General features: G+C 42.9%; 1 non-coding gene across 1 annotated transcript; it reads left to right on the top strand.

Annotated features, from left to right (window-relative positions):
- The first annotated feature begins 266 nt into the window (after window positions 1-266).
- On the top strand, window positions 267-373 carry LOC142444002 (U6 spliceosomal RNA). The gene has a single exon (XR_012783698.1). It is a non-coding gene; the product is annotated as a U6 spliceosomal RNA (small nuclear RNA).
- The last annotated feature ends 20,084 nt before the right edge of the window (window positions 374-20,457 follow it).

Below are 20,457 nucleotides of genomic sequence, written 5' to 3'. Positions count from 1 at the left end.
TCTTAGATCAAGCTTGTCTAATGCACAAGGATCTCAGCATGCAAAGGACGCACTCCACTCCTCTACAGACTCTTCTTTATTAGTAGTGAAATCCCTTACCCTCCTGCTTCTGAGATAGCTCATTTGATGCCCAGCAGGCTGGCAATCACAAGGAATCCTGTTAACAAGCACTCACAGCTGCATCCTATCAGTATCTTCCCCCATGAATGCCGTTTGGTTGGAGTAACCAAAACTCACTGTGGCTCAAAGAACCATAAATTCACTGCGTGTTTGCTTCAGCAGCACCTATATTAAAGTTGGAACGATACAGAGAACATTAGCATGGCCCCTGTGCAAGGATGACACGCCCATTCATGAAGCATTCTATATTAAAAAAAAGATTTCACTGCACTGAAATATTTTGTCAACATAAAAATAATAATTAAATTTTAGACCACAATAATAATTAAAATTATAGCCAGAATGAAAAATGGAACAAAACAAGTGGAAAACAAAACAAAACCAAATAACCTAGAAGTCAATTTCCTAAAATAGGTTGAATTTACCTAACAATTAGGCTCTAGTTCTGCCAACTGTTAGGTCCAAAGAGGGAGGCATTAGACACCTGTCTCTCCCTGGTTAGTGTCTTAGGTCACAGGAATACTAAGGCAGGGCTGTAGACACTGTCTGTGTAAAGTTAAACAAACATCACACTCATTGCTGCAGAGTCCATTCAAACTTATGGCCACCGTGCGTGGGACGGAGTAGAACTGCTCTGGGAGTGGCTCTGTTGATACAGTGGTGAAGATCCAGCTGCTAGTCGAAAGGTCAGTGGTTCCCATCTCCTAGTTACTCTTTGGTAGAAAGATGTGGCAGTCTATTCTGAAAATACGTATGGCCTTGGAAACCCTGTGGGGCAGTTCTGTTCTGTACTACAGAGTCACTGTGAGTTTGAACTAACTCCATGGCAGCCAAAATAATCTTTATGGATGTAGAGTGTCTGGCTTTTCTTCTAGAGAACTATGGGCTGGGTTTGCACCACGAACCTTTAAGCCAGTAGACAAGCATAACACCTGTCCATGTCCACTAGCCAGGGACCAAATGAGCTGTAGCGTTCTTATCAAGGTGCAGAGACACATCCATGGAGCACGGTGCACACGTTTGGGCCCTATCTTATAAGCTGCACAACTTTAAAAACTCGATTGGCAGTCTCTGTCCTTAGTCCTAAAAATAAAAGCCAAACCCATTCCTGTTGAGTCCATTTCAACTTACAACTGCCTCAGAGCGTTTCCAAGGCTGCACTTTTTAATACGAAAACTGCTGCATCTTCCTCCTCAGGAGGGGCTGGTGGATTTAAAACACCTTTCTTTAGGCTCCTACTTGGATACCTAACCACGGATCCGCCGGGCCTCCTTAGTTATAAAAAAGGGATCACACACTCCCATGCCAAAGGATGGTTCCTTCTGAGGAGCATCGGCCAGGGCTGTAGTTCCAGGTTTCTGTCAAAACCTTTCCTGGCTGATTGCACAGAAATGGGGTTTATTGAAAGAATCGACAGGAATGGTGGGGAAGCAGGTGCAAAGGTTGGGCTAATGAATACAGCCAAATTTAAGTGCAGGGCTGGCATGGAAGGGACACCTCTCCCATGTCCACTGAACGATGCTCAGTGCGCACTGTGGTAGCACTGCTGTCTCTGCTTCTGGCACTCAGCTCGGAGTGGGTTCCTGCTGCCCCTTGGACTTTCTTTCCCCCGCGGGCAGCGTACGCCGCTGTCTCTGCGCTCAGGGCCTGCCACCGCATGAAATGGGAGCACGTTCTTGGCTCTGGCAGCAAGGGAGGGCGGAAGAGCCCGTTTCTGGACCTTCCAAAGCATGTTGTAAGCTAAGCCGCCTAGTCCCCCGCATTAGGACATTAATGAAACACCAGGAGGGAGTGCTTTGTAAAATAGGCCAAAAACACCAAAAAAGAAAACCCTGGACAAGATGGACGGACCCAGGGGTCCCAGCGATGGGCTCAAGCACAGGAATGGCTGTGCGGCTGCAGGGCCAGGCCGTGCTTCTAGCTGCGGCACGCAGCGGTGCGTCACTGCGCGTCAGAACTTAGACAGCGGCACCCAGCAACCCCACGAACGGACTCCGATGATGGGAAGCCCAACCCAGGCATAAATATCCACGCTCTGCTTAAATAGGGTCTGTTCACAAACAGAGCAGCACGTAGGCGGCTATGCATAAACCCCAGCTTCCCCCTGTCCTTCCTGCGAGTCAATGCAGCTTGACTGTGGATGCTGCTGATGATATTGGTAGCCCTTTTCCATCGATCATTTCTTTGCCTTTCTAATTGCTGCTTTTAGGAGAACTGCGCCTCAGGCCTGTACACCAGTGCACATTTGAAAGACTGAAACAGTTTCATGCACAACTTGCAAAATCAAATCAGTTTATTGCCTTTGCAGGTTTTCGAGCTCTTGTAATGGTGGCGGGAACTCTGCCCTCCACCTTCTCCTGTGAACTTTTTCAAGCCTCAACGTGTGCTTTCCGTACTGCAAATCAGACAGCGCCTTCGCTTTGAGGCTGACGAGCACTGATCAGTGGACAAGGAGTACTTGGGAAAGTGATTTGTGCCTCTGGTACTCTTTTGCCTGTTTTCCTCCTTAATGCCCAAGTCACTCCCTGAAAATGAATGGACCACTTACAGGGACAAATGCAGCCTTGCGGGCCTCCAGGGCGTTGCTTCAGTGACTAGAGAATAATAGACTAAAGGTGCTGGAGTTGAGTGCCGCCCAATCCATCTACTCTGTGTAGCCCGTTGGCGACTCAAGTCACTAAGGAGGTTGGAGAAATTAATATTATGAAAGCAGAACCGAGTTCGGAACTCTTCTTCATCGCTCAGTACTCGGGACACCTCGGGCTTATAACTTAACCTCTCGGAGCCTCGGTGTTCTTATCAGAGGGTCATTCTGTGAGCATTGTGAGACCTTGTCCACCGCATGAGTAGCAGATTGCCTGGTTTCTGATGTATTCTTCATACATGGTAGACACTCAGACTATTGAGGATGAATTACTTTCAGTTCAACTAAATCTATTACAAAGACTTTTCTCTCTAGTGAAGATAAGGGGTTACAACCCAGTGATGACAAAAACAAACCCTTTGAGGGATGAATGGATTTGCTATGGAATTCTCTGCACAGGGAGTAGGATCTGGTTCCAGTTTATGATCCATGCTAACAAATAGAGCATAGAAGGACCTTTTTATTGGAAAAATAAAGTGGAGTTTTAGATCTACCTCTCCATCAGAAGGCACAGATTAAGGACACAATTTGGGAAATTAACAAAACCAACATTAAAAAGAAAAGAAGGCACACAATTTCTCATGATTTCACATGTGATTTCTCATGATTCTCATGGAAAGGCACACTGGAGCCAGGGTACTTGGCTGGACACACCATGGGGACATATTCCAGGGCAGGAAAGGCCTCTCTCGTTTCCAGACTTTCTTACTGGGCTAACATGGAACACTGACCTTGTCAAGTGGGTGTGGTGTGCAGCGAGAAGACAAGGATATAATTTAGGCTCCAGGGACTTGGGCCCTGGAGTTGTAATACACAGAGATGGTCTGCAGATGTAGCTATCCAGCACCTAGATATCTTAGGGTCTGTGGATCCTGCATTGGGAAGAACTCTCTAGACACAGAGGGAGCTGAGGGAGCAGTGTAGCATTCCAGTTTCAGCCAGCTCATGGTTGAGGCAATTCAGAGCACATCTTTTAGTACACTGAAATAATTAATAAAACACCTGAAGTAATTAAAAAAACAGTTGTATTGGTGCTTCATCCACATGTCATGCAACCTAATAATTCAACGATACCAAGAAAAGTTGCACAATAATCATCACAGTCAATTCTACAACATTTTTTTCTTCTTCCTTTTCTTGTACTCATTGTGATTCATGTAGTTATTTTTCTTAACTGTGGCAAAAAATATACACAACAAAATGTTCCTCAATTCAATTTCTACATGTATAATTCAGTGCCATTGATTATACTCTTTTTGTTGTACGAGCATTATTGATAGCCTTTTCCAAATTATTCTACCACCACTAACATGAACTCAACTCCCGCTAAGCGAGAACTCTTCTTCCTTCATCCAAGGTAACCATAGGCCATTTGGTTTCCTTTTATCCACTTTCTTTTTAGGAGTTTTTTTGATATAACATTCACATGTCATACACTTCCATTAGTTAAAAGTGTTGTATATACATCATCATAATCAGTTCTAATGTGGCCCCACACCTGATCCCATCGTTTGTTTCCTAAATCAGCCCCCTCCCCATTCCTGATAAATCACTGTATCGATTATTGTCTCTATGTATCCAATCCTTCTCTGCTTTATAAATTGGGAACCCAACAGAAACAATGAAAAGCAAAAGCAAAACAAAACAGCAAGAATAAAATGATAATAATATAAGGATAAAATGAAAATAAAGAGTAAGAAGAAGAGACCACCATCAATTTTTAAAAAGCCAGAGAAGAAATTTCTGTCGTGGAACAGGTGAGAAATATTTGAGCCTAGAGCAAATTCAAGTTGGGTCAAAAGGGAAGTCAACTGATCAAGTATCATATTATACCACAGTTCCATCCTCTATAATCAAGTTTACAATAATCTCTGTCTGATAGTAAAGCTGTTCCTGTCTCTTGCCTGTGGCTAGAGTGGATCTGCCAGAGGCTTCATCTAGAAGGGATTAAAAAAAATAGTTCTCTTTATTACAGCCTGTGAAGCTATTTACGGTCGCTGCATTTGAACTCTGTAGATGTCATAGTTTAAGATGGCACAATACGTTATGCATTGGACTACTCAGCGCAAGGTCAGCAGTTTGAAACCACCAGCCACTCTGAGGTCTATTGTTGCCGTTTTCTACTCTTGAAAAGAATTGCAGTCTGTGACACCGATGGAGCTAGTTCTGTGAAGTCCCTGGAGTCTGAGTTGACTCAGGGGCACTGAGTTTGGTTTGAGTTTTGATGTCACAGTTTAATAATAGTGGCAGTGTGGTTGTTATTGCTGTGGGTTGAAACGTGTCTCCCTCAGAATGTGGCCTTATGTAGAATAGTAACTTGAGGTGATCCCTAAATAAAAGGGTAGATTGCTTATAAACAGAACAGAGGACAAAGAGATGCACTCCAAGATTCACAAAGTCTTGTGAACATGGAGGCCTAGATTAGAATTATGTGCCAATGGATACCAAAGATTGCCAACTCTCTCCAGAAGATAGATGTGAAACGAATCCCTCTGAGAGTTTTGGAAACAACTAATCCTTCTGACACCTAGGTTTTCAATGTTTGGCCACTTGCAAGTTTTGAAGATCCTAGGGACTCTGCAATACACTTGGAAGTCAAAGAGACGTTCTGGAGCTATTGAGGTTGGGTGAAAACTCAAGACTTATTCACAGAAAAACCTCTAAACTTCAAACCAAAAATATCTCCTGGAATGCTCTTAAAACCAAAACATAGTTTAGCTTCACTGGTAAAAAATGTCTGTCATGAGCAGTGTAATATTTTAACCATTATCTTTGTGAAATTAAATTCACAACAACAATTGAAAAGATCTGGAAACTTAAGCGCAGAAACTTCATGTCAGTGGAGGAGGGACAGTTTGGTAAGGGAGGGGGAGGATGGTTGTACAACTTGTAGAATTCCGTCAGCGACACTGAAATGCATATGCTGAAACTGTTGACTTGGTGCATGGCTAGTTGTGTATGTTTTCAATAGCAGCAATAACGCAAAATTTTAAAAATGAAAAAACTCACAAGAACCCCCAAATATAGCATTATTAAGCATCTTTACAAATGAAAACCAGCATCCTACAATTAAAAGGATTTCCTAAACTCCTAAGACCTCGGTCGGGCAGCGATTGACCTCAGTGTGTGTGGCAGAGGCTTCCCCACACGCATGAAAGTGGGTGGAAAGGTTTATCTTTGCTGGGTTTTTTTGCCGAGGAGAACAACACAATGCAGTGTTTTGCTGTTTTCTTTCTTTATTTCATGAGGCTCAGAGGAGGGGGAATTCTTGACATAAAGGGTTGTTGACACCAGAAATGCCAGTTAGCTTGAATGCCCACAGAGGAAGCAATTATGTCAATTTTTGCCTTTATGCCATGCAGAACAGCAAGAGTGTGTCCCGGAATGCTAGGGATATCATCCACACTGCTTCAAGCATATCTACAAGACGGCTAGAAATTCACTAACAGCCTGTTTGATTCAGTTGGTCAACCAAATTAGTCTGAGCATGCTATTTTCCACAATAGCTTCCTCAACCATTAATGAGAAAACCAGCACAGGAGAGAATGGGCTGAAAGCAGGCCAAAAACAAGCGAGTGTCACCTTTTAAACTTAGAACCGATGTCATAAAACATGCCCCTTGTTCTAACCCAGTCCATTTCCCTAGTGGGGTTTTGGCTTGCATTCTTAGCTGGACATTTATCCTGTCCTACAATATCAGACATCCTACCTGATTTGTTGGAATTTCCACACAGCCCAGCCTAATATTAAAAAGGGTTATCACTTTATCACTAAACCGAGAGCTTTTAGCTGATGGTGAAATAAGAGGGAAAGGCAAAGTGACATTTAAAAAAATTTTATAGGGACAGGGGACTAGAAAGAAATTAGGCTTTGTCGAACAGTGATATATTGCTCCAGATATTTATTACAATGCATAGGCTAAGGGAGGATTAGAAAGCTGGGTGAGTAGTTAGGTGGATAGATGGTGAATAAAAGATGGATAGAGAGATAAAGAGAGAGAGAGAAGCATGTAGTTTTGTCTATATTTTTGAGACACTTGAACATACAAAGGCAGAGATAAGAAACTCTTAGTCTTTTCATCAGTAGTTTATTGATTGCATGAGCTGTTCACTAATGAGCCGGCTGTGAGAAGGCCAAGACCAAAGATTTCTGTCCTAAATGTGCTGACATGCTTAAAACAGAAGGTGTGTTTGCAAGAACCCTGCTGCGAGGAACTGGGGATAAAACTGTTCGGCACCTTTGACTTCCTTCCTGGGCTCAAAGTCATATATTATTCATGCTGATAATTATTTGCAAGGTCTAGTTTCATCATAAACAAGGGCGAGACAGAGTTCAAAGAATGCTCGAAGGTCATTGCCAGAGTGAGTGTTTTTCTAGGAGGGGAAGTTTGTTTCTGAGTAATTTTTATTATAATTTTTTCCCTTTTCTTATTTGTTCTCTGACTGGCGAATTGAGAGGGGCAAAGGGTTTTCTCAAAAAGTAAAAGCTTGGCAAGATCATTGTGTTAAAAATTATGAGGCAGACTGGTCCCCATCGTTTTTGGACCACAGATTGAAGACTTGAATTGGCAGTGTTATGACGGTGGCTGCCACAGCAAGAAATACCACCTCGATTCCTCTAGAATCTCAAGAGTAAGTTTACATGGGCACGCAAAGTCACACATATTTAAAGGGGCAATCAAACCACAGTGCACAATATTGGATTCTATATAGGACTCTCAGAACAAAGAAGACAACCCTTTTTTATCAGACCCCTCTAATTGGAGCACCTGCCATGGTCCCTGGTGTGCTGGGCCAGGAGAAGCGAAGTCTCCCAGTGATAGCCAGCACAAGTTCACGCACTTGCTTCAAAGGCATATGCACAAAAGATCATTAATTATATTTCCACTTTTATTTATAACTAATGTTTACTAGCAAATAACACATAGTAATTCAGTACTTATGAAGTCTTCCTAAGAGCATTATATCCCAAACGGATTCAATGCTTACACTATCAGTTGCAATGCATGGTAACCCGATGTACGAAACACCGCCAGATCCCGTGTGATCCTCACAATTGTTCTTGGGTTTGAGCCCATTGTTGCAGCCATGGGGTCAATCCATCTCATCAGGGGTCTTCCTCTTTTCACTGCCCCTCCACTTTACCAAGCATGACACCTTTTTCCAGGGACTGGTCTCACCTGGCAACATATCCAAATTATGTAAGACAAAGTCTCGCTGTCTTGGCTTCGAAGGAGTGTTCTGGCTGTACTTCTTCCAAGACAGATTTGTTTGTTCTTTTGTCAGTCCCTGATGCTTTCAATATTCCTTGCCAGCGCCATAATTCAACTCCATCAGCTCTTCTTCAGTCTCATTATTCGATGTCCCTTTTGAGACATCTGAAAATGTCATTGCTTGATTCAGGCACACATTAGACTGTAAAGCAGCATCATTGTTTTTCACACATGTAAGAGGTTGTATGGCAAATTTACCCAATGCGATGCATCATTTGATCTCAAGACTGCTGCTTCCATCCACATTGATTGTGGATCCAAGAACGATGAAATTCTAGACAACTTACGATTTTCATCATTTATCATCCCAAGCTAAGGACATTATATTACAAATGGCTTTAATGCTTATGCTAGCCCAGTGAGAAATGTAGTTATATTCTCTCCATTTTACGGATGAGAATCTACCACCCATCTATCAGTTTGTTCTACCGTGGTGGCTTACCTGTCGCTATAATGCTAGAAGGTAGGCCCAGGATGTTCCAAATATCAGCAGGGTCACCTGTATGAATCCCAAAGGCATTCAGCTGCCTTCCCTCACCCTCAGACTCACTTCACATTCCCGGTGATATGCCTTTCCTATGTGGCAGATAGCCTTTTATATTCTGCCAGCTGAGCAGAGTTGGTACTTGCTGCTGTTGGCACTGCCTGCAGAGTTCCTTCCCCTACAATCACGGTTAGGAACCTAATGCTGTGAGGCATATTTGAGGTCATCGAAGTTTAAAGGATGACAAGTCAGAGTCCCTTTAAGCTTAATTCTTTGACTTGCTGCTGATGAAGTAGACACAAAGGTAAAAAGAGGAGGCCTGTGTGTGAGAAAACAAAACAAAGTTGTCAGACTAGTGCAAATTCCATCCCTCATCTATGTGACTTTGGGAAGACCTGCTAGCAGATAGAGATCGTCACAGCCGGCGCCATGATGTCTCAGGTGCTTGCCAGCTGTAAAGTTCACGACTCTCCCTAAGGCAAGCATCCTAGCAGATCATAACTCCTTAACGAAAGACTTGAGCCACCACTCGGAACTTCTGGTTTCCAATAGAGTCCCCAGTTCCCTTTCCAGATCCTCATAGAAGGAAGACTTGCCAGTGGGTTTCAATCAGGGCTAAAGCCAGGAGGGCAGCGGAGGGTCTGTGGTCGAATTCTTGCCTTCCATGCAGGAGACCTGGCCTTGATTCCCAGTCAATGCATCTCAAGCGCAACCTGCGCACACCTGTCAGTGAAGGCCTATTTGTTGCCATGATGCTGAACAGGTTTCAGTGAGACAGACTAGAGAGGCAGGCCTGAGGCCCTCTAGCTCATATCCCCTGGTGCCCAGGCCTCAACGAGTATCGGATTGACTCAACAGTAGCAACAAACTCAGAAGTTACTCTTTTCTAATTTTGAACTCCATCCCCTCCTGATAAGAGATTGTATTCTCCATGATCTGATCCATTTGTTAGGGGAGCAGACTGTCCTATGTATCAGGGGACCCATCATCCATTACTGCATATTCGAGAACTAAGGCCACCACATAAAAGAGAGAGAGTGAACAAGGTCAAAGTTGCAGGGGTTATCAGCAGGGGTTATCAGGAGGGGCGAGGTAGCAAGTGAGAGGCAAATTGGGACAGAGGTGAGCTACAGGAACCTAGTGATCCAGAGGGAGGGGCACAGCACAAAAGGGACAAACATGGAAAATGGCTCTTAGCAGTTTCAGGCCCCGACTCCTCGGTTACCCCAAACTCACATCCACTGAGTCAGTTCTAACTCAGAGGGACTCTGTTACTTTTCAGTTGTTTTGATAAACAAGATTCAGGTAAAACAGCATACACTAGACCTACCCCCGAGCAAGGGCACATCACCGGGAATGCCAATGTCAGTCATTTACCCGCATGATGTATTTAACTATCAATATAACCCTATTGGCATGTTGGCAAATCTATTTTGGAAGTGAATTTAAAATTAGTTTGCATGGTAAGCATGAAACTAGAACAAAGGAAGTTAGTTTAAGGACATAAATCTTTAATAACAATGGGCTAAAATAGTCTAGGGTGTCTATTCCATCGATGGACCCACAGGGACCTCGGGACTTTAGGCTAGAAACCAGGACGCTTCTCCCCTCCAAAGCTGGGGTCTCTGTTTCCTAATGTTCCAAAGTGACCCTCTCTGATTACGTGTTTAAAATAAAGGCCAACACCTTTTATTTTTCAACATTCATCTAAATTTTCTAGCTTATTTACTCCAAATCATTTTGTCTCTAAGGCATCTTTTGCATATTTTACATCTAAATGATGCTGATTTTACAGTTTGAGTCTGGGAATTCAGGCCATGTGAGTATGTTGCTGTCACCTGTATATTTCTGTCACCTGTGAAGGCATTTTGATCAACTAGTTTCCTTTGAGAGTGTTAATGATTGATTAGTGGAAAGAAACACGCATTATTAAAGGATTCGCACTTTGGCTCTGTCCTCCCCTACTGCCGCCTTGCTAAAGAGACATCTACTGCTCACATCCACGGGCAATTCGGAACTCTGAATTGGGATTCTGCTGCTGCAGTGCCATGGACAACCTCATGCTGGCTTCACATTTAGGACTCATAATGTGACTGGTCATGGTTCAGAGGCAGCATTTTCACATTCCTTGCGAGACAGCTGGGTTTGATTTTGGGTCAATGTACCACCCACGTGTCAGTGGAGACTTGTGTGTTGCTATGACACTAAACAGGTTTCAGGGATGCTTCTAGTGCAGTGGTTCTCAACCTTCCTAATGCCGTGACCTTTTCATACAGTTCCTCATGTTGTGGGGACCCCCAACCATGACGTTATTTTCCTTGCTACTTCATCACTGTCATTTTGCTACTGTTATTGGGCAACCCCTGTGAAAGGGTCATTTGACCCCCAAAGGGGTTGCGACCCACAGGTTGAGAACCGCCGGTCTAGACTAAGACCGACTAGGAAGAAAATTATGACACTCTACTTCCCAAAGCTAGCCAGTGACAATGCTCTCGACCACGGTGCACTGACAGCTCATCAAGAATGAGGCAAGAGTCAGCAGGATTTTGTTCTGCTCTTTGCAGGGAACATCTTGAATTCAGGGCCAGCCACAGGCTAGATCCTGGCTGGAGTTTACTTCTGTTTTTCTTTTACTGGTTGATTTTTCTTTTAAATTTTTTATTGTGATGTGGGTGAAAGTTTACAGAACAAATGGGTTTTCCATTAAATAATTCATACACTTTTTTGATTCACAGCATTGATTACAATCCCCACACTGAGACAGAATTCTTCCTCCCATCTAGTATTTATCATTTCCATTCATCTTTCTTAGTTTATCACTGGGAAAGTGCTACTCTTTTGATCTCCTATTGTTGATTGTTCTAAAGGGTGTGTGACATGCTCTTACTTGGAGTTTTTGCTCTCGGATTTTTTTTCAAAACCATTTTACTGGGAGCTAATACAGATGTCTTATCATTCCATCGTCCAGTCACATCAAGTAGTATTGTACAATTGCTCCCACAATCGGTTTCAGAACATTCTTTTCTTTCCTCTTGGGTGAGTTCAGTTGCAGAGTGGAAGGGTGGCAAAAGTCCATAATCTTGGGACTTTCACTGGTTCTATTAGTAGGCCAGTAAGCCTCATCTTGTTTATGATTTTGAATTTCGTCCATATTTCTCCCCACTCTAAGCAGGACTTTCTTTTTTTTCTCCTAGTTTTATTTATAAGTAATTTACATATTATACAATTCTTTAAAAAATAATTTTTATTGGTGGCTGTTGCAACTCTTATTACACACCACACACACCAATTATATCCGACCTATATGATGACCTATATTCCACCATTCTTTTCTAGACATTTACTTTCCATTGAGAGCCTTGGGATCAGCTCCTCTCTTTTTCCCTCCCTCCTTGACCCCTCCCAACCCTCATGTCCCCTTGATAGATTTTAGATTGTTAATTATTTTCAAATCTCACACTGACCGCTGTCTCCCTTCCCTTCTGGTTTCTGTTCTTCTTTCCCCTGGCTGGGGGTGTGTGGTTATGTGCCACTCGTTGCGATTGGTGCCCCCCTCCCTCCCCACTTCTACTCCCCTTCCCCCTACCCTTTTGGTATTTCTATACCCTTCAGGACTTTCTATTGCAGTCCTGGTCATATTAGTAAACAGTAGCAGCTGGACATCATAAGTTCTTCTGGTCTCAGGGTCAAAGAGATGGACGTTTGTATGGTCCCTTACTTCTTTCTCTTCACTCTTATTTGCTTCCGATGGAGAGCGACCACTAGTTGCACCTTCTATGGCCACTAGCAAGCTGTTAGAAGCCTTGTGGTGCAGTGGTTACTTTTTTGGGCATGCTAAAGACTGGGCTTTCTACTCCTGTAAACAGTTACAGTCTTAGAAACTCTCAGAGGGTCCTTATGATTGATTTGATGGCAGTGAACTGCAAGGTCAGCAAGATGGGGCTTGCTGACCCAAGAAAGATGGAAAGATGGACATTCTACTCCTGTACAGAGCTAGTCTCAGAGGATTGCGATGAGTTGGCATTGACTCGATGGCAGTGAGTTTTTGAGAGCTACCTTTTCAGATCATAGTTGATACTTATTGAAGTAGGATGTCGAGCATTACCTTTGTGAACTATGTTATATCATTTGCCTGTGGGATTCCCTGAGAACATGATCTTGAGCTCCCAAGCCCAGTGACTCTTCCCCTAGAAGTGTTTTTATTAAGGAATTTCCATAGCTGCTCCCTGTATGCTTTATTGTATTTATGTGTGGTAGTTACATAATCTGTTATCAATTTGAGAGCATGAAGAATGAAGGGGTGGAGATTAACCTGTCAATCAGGTCGCAGCTTGATGACCTCATTTGGAGGCTCTAAGGAGATAAATATCTCGCTGGAGACAGGGCACATGCTCACTCCCTGTGAGACATTTCTGTTGGCAAGACATATGGAGCTATGCTAGAGTTCTGGAGCTGGAGGAGCCGCGTGGAGAGCCCTGCCAGCGCTGAGATGTTTATACTGCCACTGGATCCATAAGACTTCCCACCCACTGGCCTGTGTGATCTTCCTGCATTCGGCACCATTGAAAGTGTTGTGTGATTCTGAAGAGGACTTTATAGATTGGCATCGGACATTTGGGCTAATATTAACTTATGGGCTTGATCTGGACTGGGCTGGGATGTTTCCAACTGCTCTTGTATATAAAGCTCTTTCTTATACACATATGAATGTCTATGAATTTGTTTCTCTAGTCAAACCAGACTAACACATCATGTGTGTGTTTATAGCACATATAGATGCATATGTAGATATATCCTATTTTATAGGTACAGTGAGAATTTGGGGCTAAAGAATCTGAGGGGATAAAGGGCTGGGTATCTTGACATCATAGAATCACTCACCTTTTTTTCTTAGAAATATTCTGGTAAATAGTCAGTTACCACTATTTTTTCTAAACATATTCTGTATTAAAAAAAATACCCTGTAAGAGGTGAGAGTGTATGCATATAGGAAGTAGGGTAAAGAGTACATCCATGTCACTAATTGAGATTTCATGAGAGTTACTTTTTTTATTTTTCCTGACTGGATGCTTTCTGCAGTCATGCTCCAATAAGCTTTAGCCTGCTACACAGAATGACAGCAGTGACTTCACTGAAGTGAATTGGTTTCTTCTCAAAAATCCCAGAGGAACACACTCGAAGTAGTACACACGGAATTGTTTTAACACTTAATTAAACAACAGCATCCACAAAACAAAACAGAGAACTCTCTACATAGACGGGAAGACAGACTGGCTTTTATATTTCTTTTCTGCTAAAGGGCTTTTATAGATTCTACCATCAGAAAATAAATGAAATTTACCAGAACACATTGAATCCCTTCCAGGAACCGATATGCCGTGAAGCCATTATAACAACACAATGTTAAAATGATATTGGGAGACTCTTAGGTGGGTTCTATAACAACAGTAGCCTCCTCTGTCTACAAGAGAAATGCCAGCCCTGCAAACTACTGCCCCTAATCACAAAATGGAAGCAGATTATTAAAATCATTAAGTTGCCAGAAAGTTATCCGTCGCTGGATCGTTACAAGTAAACCTTGACAGTCCTTCAAAAGGTAAATCCATTCAAAAGGACACTGCATCTCTCCCCACGTTGTCAACACAGTCAGCAGGAGACCTGATGGAGAAATCCAAAGAACCTTTAAGGCAGTTTGTGATTAGGGAAGGACCGGGGTTCACTGGCTCTCTGATTTTTCTCCACCTGGCTCTTCAGCATGAATCTGAACCTAATGCAGGTTGCTTCCTTTCCCTGGCCTTCAATTCTCCCATCAATAGGGTAAGACCAGCAGCCTCCTTCTTAGGTAAGGAAACTGTGAGGACTTACTGGATGCTTGTAGGATGCTGAGATACCCTTAAGAGGCAGTAGTGGGGCAGCGGTTGAACTGTGGGTCGCCTTCCATGTTTCCAGGTGGGCGATCAGGGTCCACTTCCTAGCCCATGCACCTGGCTAGTGCACAGCCACTACCCGTTTGTCAGTGAGTGGAGGCTTGTTTGTTGCTAGAATGCTGACCAACTTTGTAGTGGGCTTTCCAGACTAAGACAGACTAGGAAGAACGACCTGGTGATCTACTTGTGAAAATCAACCAGTGAAGATCCTGTGAATCACAAGGCTATGCTTTCTACGTGTCATGGTGAAGATACAGGACCAGATATAACAAAGGAAATTAATGTGTAATTTAAGGAAGCTTTAAGGCAGATGGGAATTAATGAAGTTTCTGTTGAGCGTGGGAGTCAACTGAATGTCTGCTGACAACAATAATGCCCTTGTTTGTAAAGTACCATCACTGATGCCCAGTGATAGTCCTTACAGGTTGTATACTTTCAATGTACCCGAAACTTGGGGTGTTTTGAATGGGTGCTGACAAGTAATCCCTTCCTGACACTGGAATGAGTCAGATACAGAGACGCGAGAGAGATCTACAAAAGATGAACGTATGATTATAACCATCTTCCCAATGACACTAGAATGAGAAGATGTACGTAGATGTCACTATATGCATGCTGTGTAGACAACTTTTTCGATGAGATCAGTAACTTGCTTTTATCTTAAATATTTTGATGGTTGTTGTGATTGCCTAACATGTTTTGGTTAGTCGTGAGCATGGTGCTTAATCATATTCACTTCGTATCTCATTAGATCATTAAAGAGTAGGGGAATCTATGTTCCATGGAGATCCATTAAAGAAAGTAATTTTATTAAAACCCTGATTATTATTTTAAGGCATATAAATTAATATTCTTATTTGTGAAGTGTTCCCTCTCCCTGCTTTGGACGCGGTGTCGACAATTAAAAGATAATAAAGATGATTAATAATGAATAAACATAAAATTAAAATATCATAAAATATGCAATTAAAAAACACTAAAAATCCTAGCTGAGCAAAGTCATTAGAAAAGGCTAATCATGACTGAAAGAGACGTGCTCCTGGAAGATGATGTTCTTACGCATTATTTAACCATGGAGAGTTTTTTATGTAATGTCTAATCCGTGACTTCTCAGGGAGCACACTGCGTAGCGGTGGTTCCTTGATCCCTTAGCTGAGAAAACCAAGAGTGACCGAGGCCTTCCTCTGCCACATGGCTTGGTCTTCCACTGGCTCATGTCTTATAGACAGGCTCATATTAAACCTTAAGGTTAATGAATACTAATTCATTCTAGTGAATACTAATATTATTTTATTTAGGAAGGACTGACATGCATGACTTATTGGAAGCAGATCTCTGAAACGGAACTGGATAATCTCTAAAATCCCTTTCTGCTTCAAAATTCAATCCTAGGCTGGTAAGTCAGGCACTGGAGTTAAATGGTAGAACCTTGAACAAGGATTTTAGATAACTGAGTCTGGTCCATGGACCTTGAGGCCATGGGAGATGGTTTTTGTGTTTAGAGACTTGAGGTTCCTCATGTATAAAATGAGGAGTGTAACATGAACCTCACTGGATTGTTGTGAAATGCCTGTGAAAAGGCTTTAAAAGTATTAATTTTTGGAAAAGACATAGAATACCAGGGCCTTTCTTGACAAATTACTCAGCGCCAGCTCTGAAGCTTAGGTCTCACAATCCTGTTGATATTTTGGGAGGAACGAGTTGTTCTTTCTCCCTTCCTGCCTTTTGATTTTCAGTTTATATCTTATTGATCGTGTTATATATGTTCCTTTCCCTTCTTGACAACCTCAAATCCTTTCTGGGGATGGCTATAAATCAATGAAGGAAACCAATTTGATCTGAGGAATATTCTTATGGGGATAATAACACATTGTGTTTGAGGAGTTTATCTTTTTCTATTAGAAACAGATTAGCTTGTGTTTGTAGAGGTGGTTTGGTTTTCAACAGAGTGCTAGTAAAATGCTTGGGGAGGGGAAACCGTTTAAAGCCTGTACATTTTACCAGCTGTGGAGGGGTATATTGCTCCAACTAGACAGGCACTCATGTTTGATGGTGAGGACCGTGAAACAGCCTGCTTTGTGCCAGCAAGGAGCCCTGGTGGTACAGTGGTTAAGCACTTGTCTGTTCCCAAAGCTTGGTAGTTTGAATCTGTGTTAGACAGGGTTCTCTAGAGAGACAAAACCAGATTTCTAGTAATTATATATAAATATATTTATAAAGATAGATATATAACACAAGAAATGAACTGTTAAATTATATGCAGATAGATAATACAAGAAATTAACAGTTAAATTATAAATTATAAAGCAGTGGGACACTAGCAGTCCTTTATGTCTTGAGAGCCACCAGTCCCTCTTCTGTAGAGAGAGCTGGGCTCTATATACCCAGGCAGCAAACAGCAAGACAGGTCACCAGCTGTCACCAGCTGTTGGTCCCCAGCTCCAGAGACGAACATTCCAATCAAGTGGTCTTAAAGGGACCTTAACTTACAGCGACACAGTCCACAGGCTAGGCGTCTCACAGGTAGTGTACCCTTTAAACTGAGGCACAGAGCTAGCAAGGCGAGGCTCACTGAGCCATTTATCTCTCCGCCCTTCAATTAATTCTACTTGTGTTTATCAGCCAGGCTGGCACAATAAACTATCTCAGAATCCCTCAGGCACTCTGTGTGAGAAAGTTGTGGCGTCTGATTTCATCGCAATCAAACCCAAACCACTGCGGTCATGTGGATTCTGACCCATCAGCACTCCCCGTAGGGTTTCTGAGGCATAAAGCTTACAATCTCGGAACCTTTATGGGCCAGTCCCACTCTGTCCTATAAGGTTACTGTGAGTCTGAGTCAAGCTGACAGCAGTGAGTTTGGATCTTCTGTGTGCTAGATGCTAACTGCTCTACAGAACATTTCCCCACTCAATATAACGATCTCAAAAGGCTGACATCATCAGCTCCTTCGTACCAATGTGGACATGCAGGTGAAGGGAAGGGAAGTGGCTTGCTTCATATTACCCTAGTGCCACAAAAAATAGCTGATAATCCAAGAAAGTGGGACACAGGATAGATCCTTTGGAAGAGGCATTGTCTCAATAAGAGGTGACGAGACTGGTTTCCCCAAATCTCTATCACAAGTTTGTCTGAGATCATGCTTGTCTTCTCATAAGATTTGGATGGATGAATAGCAAGGACAAGGACAACAATACACACTGGACAGTGTTTTAGGAGCATTAGGTTGGAATGTGTACTCCCGTGTCCTTATGACTTTCTCCTGAATGTAAGACAAAAATTACAGTGCCCCTTTCCCTTCCTTCTTTAACTACGCCCTGGGGACAATGGTTGTTAGTAGACAGGTTGGCACTTCACACCCGCCAGACGCTGCCTAGGACGAAGATGTGACAGCCTGCTTCTCGAAACATCTCAGTCCTGGAAACCCTATTGGGCAGTGCTACTCTGTCCTGAGACAGCACTCTAGTCTGAATCCGCTTGACGTCACAGAGCTTCCTCCTCTCTATTCTATGAAAAATATATTGCAGTTGTCCAAGATTTCGTTTTACTTGGGTCACCAGTCAAGGCCCAGTGGAAGCAGCACTTGCAACATCAAATGACACATTGCACGGAACAAACCGTTTCAGAAGATCTCTGAAAAGCGTTGACAATCGTGGGTAGGACGTTGAGGACTCAGGCGCCCGGACGCATGCCATGCCATTTTCAATCACCACATATGCATGAGAAAGCTGGGCAGTGAATTAAAGAAGAGTGGGGGAAGACTTGATGTATCTGACTTAGGGGGAAGCCTATTGAATCTACCATGGACAGCCAGAATATGAACACATCGATCTTGGAAGAAGTACAGTCAGAATTGTAAGAAGTCTTGGAAGAAATATCTTAGAGGTTACGATGGTAAGAATTTGTTTCATTGAATTTCAAGGAGAGAAAGGTCCTCTGAGAAGGGCGTCATGTTTGGCAAAGTTGAGGGTCAAGGACAAGGAGGCAGTCCCTCAGCCAGGTGGAGGTTGCAACAGTGGCTCATACACACTCAAGACCGCGAGGTTGCTTCGGCACCAGGCAGCATTGCTTCTGTGCACTGGGTTGCTTTGCACAATTGATGACACCGAAGACCTACGTGGACAAAGAATACAGGGCTCTGCAGTAACGTAGCTGCCGCTGCCCTTCAGGAGTTTCATTTGTAGAACAAAATTAAATCCACTCACTCTGAGGTAGAAGTGTGTCCACTGAAAAGGATTAAACTTGACAATCCTCTATAGTGCTGAGCTAGTCCAGTGCCTGGTGAAGCCAACTGTTCAGAAATGCTTATTGTTACTACTTTTATTTTCTCATCTTCCTATTGGCAACAACTAGAGGACACACACTCTGCGTCTTGTTTTTTTAATAAATAATTTTATTAGGGCCTCATACAGTTCTTATCACAATACATACATGCATCCACTGTGTCAAGTACATTTGAACATCTGTTGCCAGCATCATTTTCTAAACATTTTCTTTCTACTTGAGTCCTTGGTATCAGCTCCCCATTTCCTCTGAGCCCTCTATGACTCTTCACTGTAAGGCACAGACCCGCCATTGCTTCTTATAGAAGAAAATCTTAGGTTTAAAATTCTACTGATTCAAAGCTTAGCATCTTGATATTGAGTTAGATTTGACACTCTACCTGCATCCCAGGGTGGTACCTGACTATGGTTGGAAAAGACTTTGCAGGTCTGATTCCCTTTATGAGTTTCTACTGTCTGTAAATCTCCACAGCAGTGGTTCTCAACCTGTGGGTGGGGACCCCTTTGGGGGTCGAAGGATCCGTTCACAGTGGTCACCCAATTCATAACAATAGAAAAATTACAGTTATGAAGTAGAAACAAAAATAATTTTATGGGGGGGGGCGGTCACCACACCATGAGGAACCGTATGAAAGGCATTGCCACATTAGGAAGGTTGAGAACCACTGCTCCACACCATCACCAAGTTCGTCTCCATTGTGGGCATTGTGGTGCTCTGGTTACAGCAAGATATGGGGCCTGGAAGGGATGAGGAGGCATCTGGCATCTTCAGCAGTAGAATTGGATTATGAAGGTAAACAAGACCCTTATCCCAACCCTGTTAACGGTTGCATTTAGATTTACTTTGGCTTCCCTTTGAATAGGGCTCTCACATCTACAATTGGGCTCTGCCAGCAATAATGAGTGCCTACCTACCTCCTTCCACACCTTCATGGAGACTTGCCCCGCTCTAGGCTGATATCTAAGTAATGTGCAAGCACTCGGGCTCCAACAACCCCTGTGTTCTCTTCAGTTGGTGCTCCAGAACCACCGTAAGGGATTTTCTGTGTCCTGTAGAATAGGAGGGATGGGATGAAGCTTCTTGTTTGGTGACACATGGTTCATTCTGCCCCTTCATATCCCACTGTGACGGGGTCATTTGTAAACCCTCCACTTGTAGATAACTTCCTATGAAAAGTTGATGACAATCCACTCCTTTAGACACCACCCCACATCTCTAGGAGTAATATCTTGTAGGGCAGCATAAATTCTTGCTACTCTCCCTGGCTCATCTATACCTCTGCTGTTCTCAGACTCATCCCTGCATGTTTTTTAAAAAATCAGGAATGGGTACCAAAAAAGGGGGATACTGGAAAATTTTCACCTTCAAGTTCATTTTCTCTCTGTCTATACCACTTTGTCTGCAAGGGGTCTGTCTGGTATTTAGGAAGGTGCTCCTTTGGCTGTCAAGACTGAAGACTAGTCCTTTGCTTGTGCATTTCACTTGCTGTAAGCTATGCCCCACCACCATCTATTGGGTGCTTCCTACTTGTCAGTGTTTCTGGGTGGTGTAAACAGTGGACCCAGGGGCTGATAAGTAGAACCTTTGGGGTCTGAATCCACTTGGACTTTCCTCAACAAGAAATCCCAGTGAACTGCTCTGGAAAATTACAACCATTGAAAACTGTGTGGATTATTTTTCTATTTATATACGACCCTCCTTGCTTCTTTCAAACTTTTAAAAATTC

Source organism: Tenrec ecaudatus, chromosome 3, assembly GCF_050624435.1.
Source record: "Tenrec ecaudatus isolate mTenEca1 chromosome 3, mTenEca1.hap1, whole genome shotgun sequence".
Classification (NCBI taxonomy): domain Eukaryota; kingdom Metazoa; phylum Chordata; class Mammalia; order Afrosoricida; family Tenrecidae; genus Tenrec; species Tenrec ecaudatus.
The sequence above is the reverse complement of the archived record's forward strand: the minus strand, read 5'-3'. Positions and strand labels throughout refer to the sequence as shown.